The sequence below is a fragment of the Neoarius graeffei genome, chromosome 22 (genome assembly GCF_027579695.1).
Source record: "Neoarius graeffei isolate fNeoGra1 chromosome 22, fNeoGra1.pri, whole genome shotgun sequence".
Lineage (NCBI taxonomy): Eukaryota > Metazoa > Chordata > Actinopteri > Siluriformes > Ariidae > Neoarius > Neoarius graeffei.
This window is the reverse complement of record NC_083590.1, coordinates 57,855,071-57,859,828: the sequence shown is the minus strand read 5'-3', so window position 1 is coordinate 57,859,828 and position 4,758 is coordinate 57,855,071. Positions and strand designations below refer to the sequence as shown.

The 4,758-nt window shown below is 41.9% G+C and overlaps 1 long non-coding RNA gene across 1 annotated transcript; it reads left to right on the top strand.

Moving 5' to 3' along the window:
- Positions 1-1,153: 1,153 nt before the first annotated feature.
- LOC132871029 (uncharacterized) lies at positions 1,154-1,528 on the top strand. Its single transcript, XR_009651245.1, has 3 exons — positions 1,154-1,206; positions 1,300-1,359; positions 1,484-1,528. It is a non-coding gene; the product is annotated as an uncharacterized LOC132871029 (long non-coding RNA).
- Positions 1,529-4,758: the final 3,230 nt, after the last annotated feature.

The window sequence follows — 4,758 nt, the reverse complement described above, 5'->3', positions numbered from 1 at the left end:
TGATTTCTGTTTTTCTTCAAAGCAGGGCGATGATTGCCTAGTGATTAAAAATGAAATCGTAATGGTGAAAAACATAATTAAACATTGTGACTCTGTCTTTGTGGTTTACATGAAATTCAAGAGGAGGGAGTCATATTTCCACTATCCTTGCCCCTCCAAAAGCATTGGCTGCTACAGAGTATTTGGCATAGACAGCTGCCTTAACGTTGACCAGCTTGAGGTTGTCCAGGGCAAATGTGTGTTGTTCCCAGATGGAGAGACCTTTGTGGCAATCCCTCTTCGTCACCATTCGTAAACCTATATGGGGAGAAAAAGAAAAAAAAAAAACAAAACACACACACACACAAAGAACACATTTACTTTTACATTAGAATCTGGACAGTTGGAGTACTCCAGCTGGATGGCAGGCACTAACTATCCTTTCCATGGAGTGCTTTGTTTTATTATTATTTTTATTATAGATGGCACAGGTTTGGAACTTGGTGGAATTCCAGGACCAGAGTGCAGCAGTTGTGCCGCTCAGCTGGGTGGTAGAGGTGGACGGAGAAGTGGGATGCTACTGGCCACCCTATAGTGGCCAAAAAGCTGAGAAGGCCGCCATGAACTCCATCCCCCCGGGACAAGGATGGCAATTCCACCCAAAAATCAGGGTGCTGACAACCTGTGGTGAGCTGCATAGCTACTTCATTAAACCAATGACAATACTTCAATATTGCATTAAGCCAATATCATTAAGACTGCCTTCCCTTTCAGCCACCTTTGCCAAAGCCAGGTCTTGCCTCAACCGATCGCTGGAGGAAGGCTGCCTTACAGCAGACCTGCAGTCTGATGGTGAGATGGGGCCCAGGAAAAGATGGTAAAAATTATTTTTAAATCACAACTTGCAGTTATAAGTTCAAGTACAGTTTCGTTTGTGTTTTGAGCTGTGGCAGTAAGGTCCTGTGTTTATTTTAAAGTCCAAACAAAAGGTATTTTGAGGAGGACAGCGAGGAGGAGGCACAACCATCTATTGACGCCACTCAGCTGGACAGCGAGTGGCAATTCCCCTCCCTTAATGAAGGTGACTATCTGTACCACTTGTTGTTGTTCTACTGAAGACCTAGAACTTGTCTGAAATAATAATGATTTCATTTCCGTCTTTAGACACCCAGCCAGCCAGTAGACACCCAGCCAGCCAGTTCCTTCACAGCCAGCCATTAACTCATGGTAACTATGCATTTCCTTTATTTATGCCAGAAACTAAAATACCAGTAAGTAAGTGAAGATGTTTTGATCAACTGACTGCTTACTATTTTTCAGATTCACTGCCGTCAGAAACCCCGCCAGGCCTTGTACTTAACAGCCAGCCACTAACCCATGGTAACTATACATTGCCTTGATTTATGCCATAAATGACTGAAAAAAAAACAAACAAAAAATGTCTATGTACTGTAGATGTGTTTTAAACTAAATGTGAACAAAATTGTACTCTCTGACATTTCAGCTTCACCTCTGCCGTTGCGACAGGTGAACAATCAGTTGCTGCGTGGTGAGTCCACAACTGTATTCACTGGTCATAAATTACCAGCAAAGTGAAATAAAACTCCTAATGTTTGGTGTTACTTAACAGACATGGCCATCAACACAGTCATTGCTCTCCTTGGCCAGCTGAGGGAGGGAAACTGACTGCTTACTATTTTTCGGATTTACCGTCATCAGAAACCCTGCCAGGCCCCCTACATCACAGTCAGCCACTAACCCATGGTAACTATACATTGCCTTGATTTATGCCATAAACGACTAAAAAAAACAAAACAAAAAAAACATCTATGTAGATGTGTTCTGATCAACTGACCATACAATTTTTCAGATTCACCCCAGCCACGTCACCGCTTCCATGGTAAGTCAAAGAGGAAATCAATCAACATGAAAATTGTCAATTTAGAACAGACATTTAAATTAAGCACCCTGCAGTGAACTAAATTGTACTCTGATATTTCAGCCACACCTCTGCCATCCCAACAGGGGAACAATGAGTTGCTGCGTGGTGAGTCCTCAACTGTAATCACTTTTCAAAAATGACAAGCAATGCGTAACAAAAGTCCTAATGTTTTGTGTTACTTAACAGACATGGGCATCAGCACCGTGATCTCTCTCCTTGGCCAGCTGAGGGAGGAAATCAGGGAGCTGAAGGGGGAAAACAGGGAGATGAAGGGGATGATAGGAAGGCTGGAGCAAGAGGTCAGGGCCCAAAGGAGAGAGATGGGGAGACAAGACACACCCCAGACATCACCCCTTACCAAGCTCCCACTCTCCACCATGGAGGAGTTTTTGGCAGCAGAGGCCCTGGTCAAGGAAGATGCCAAACAAAAGCAGCTGATGGTACTTATTCTTACCTTTCTTTTCCAATCATCTGCAACACCTGCAGAAGGAAACACAAATATTTAATGTCGTTGTGAATCAATGAAACAATGATAAACACTGAATACTTTCACATTGTCTTCATGCTACATTTTATTCTATCAGGTGTCTACCTTAGCCCTTTGTGGCGGAACTGATGTAGGGGTCACGGTGAGGCGGATGCTGCGTAGCCTCCTGGACAACAGCTTGGCCAGCCAGTTCAACTGGGCTGGAAAGGGGGAAAAAACTGCCTTTAAGGACACCAAAATGCATGATGTCCTGTTTGGTAGGTTATGCATGTGCACAAAGCTGTAAAAGAGGGTAAAATAGAAAGCTGTCACAAGTACTTGCACACTACTTCTAAATGTTCTTTAACAACTCCTTCACTAACTGTAACATTACGATTATAATGACAATAACAAACATATTGTGAAAGATGCAAAGGATTAAGAAACTTACCAGGCGCCTTACTCAGAAAAAGCAGGTGTGCAGGCAAGTCCAGGGAGGCTGACTGAGTGACGAATGGTTTGGTAGTGGCATTTCTATTTCCGCTTTGTCAATGGGGAAATTACTACTATTATTATTTTTAAATCCCGTTTTAATTGTCACAAGATTCACACCTATGGTTTCTGATTTTTACATATATTTTCTGTATTAATGCCATTACTTGCCACCTACCACTAGAGTGTGACATAGTCTTCCCAACTCAAACTTAAACAATTATCATCATGCAAATTCTCAATGTTTTGTTCTTTTTCTTTCAGATGCTCTACAAAAGCAGCTGCCAGGGAGCACGCGCGCCAATTTCAGTGACACCGTGAAGAAGTGGCTGAAATATGCGCCAGAGGGAGGAATGAGGAGACATGATGTAGGGTGGCATTTCATTTTGAAACCAATAGCCTACTGCTGACTTTCTTTGTCAATGCTGCATCAAATTAATTTCGGTTATGTTTTTCTGTTTCCATGTACAGGTGTCTGCGCCGCAGGAGGAGTAGGCTACAAAATTGTACATTTGTAAATAAATCCGAAAATGTTTCTAAGAACTTGTTCAAGTGTGTTCTGTTCCTTATAAATGGTAAAATGTATGCCTTATTACATAGCTTGACAAACATTAGGAGGAGTGCATTGGTGCATGCATTTTTTATATCCTGTTGTACATAAAACAGGACGTAGCCTACGCACATTGATATAAATGTTCACCTTCATGGTTGACGTAATGCGTGTTCATCCTAGGCAAGAGCTCCAATGCTTTATTGTTAGCTAGTTTAATTTAGCCTGTTTTGCTTAATTTGTAGCCTTCCTGTTGTACATAAAACAGGAAGTAAAGTTGGATGAATCATCGCCGAAAATTCAACTATAAATCGACCGAAATACGTAGTTGAATAAAGGGTGAAAGGGGGTCTATTCTCTGTCGACCACCAGCCACTTTTCAACGTCATTTCAATGGAAACTCGTATGAGCAAAGCGGTGTTGAATCAACGTCGGTGATCGACGGTGATTCGACGGCGTATAGGTCGAAGAACATGCCGATGATTCCACGTCGAATCAACGACCCTCTGCTATCTGGGATCATTTCTGGTTTTGTTTTCATTTTGCAATGGTGGCCCCCAACATGCGCAAGGAAAGAGTTTTTGTCAAATATTTCTTGGATTTTACATGAATACTAAATAGGAACCCATCACTTTGACCACATTTGCCAAGAAAGGCGAGCCTAGGGTGATCTTTACTTGCCATTAGATTTCACAACTCGCATTTGGTGAGTGGCAGGTGGTTAAACTACACGCTGCAAAACTGTTTTGCATTGGTCAAATTCCATTGAGAATTCCTCCTTTTTTCAAACAAATACAAGAAATATAAAATAATTGATAGTGTGTATGAAAAAGGCTTTGGACGAAACGTCTTAGCTATTGGATGAAAAGGCATTAGACGAAATGGTTGTTGGACGAAATGGCCTGCATTCCTCCTGCCCTTCAGACCTGTCTGATCCATCCTGATGCCCGACATCTGGTTGGAGTCTCATTGCATTGCCCCTGTGGAGGATGGCCCTGTATGGACTGTCAAAAGACACACTTAGCAAAACTGTAAGTGTCCAGAGCCATCTTCTATGATGAGTAAAGACTACAATCATCATGATAACTTTAAGACTGCAGTTGTTCTGAATAGTTTTACACTTAAGTCTCCATCAGTGAACAGTTGCTAACTTCAACAAAACGGACTTCATGTTAAAACTATAAATTTCCTGGTTACACAGTTGTACTTTGTACACAGCATGATGGATGAAGAATAGCAGCGAGGATAGCATCCTCAAAGAAGCATCAAAGTGGTGGGGATACAAATCACTTCTGGTCACAACTGTCAGAATAAAATCAGAACGAAAAC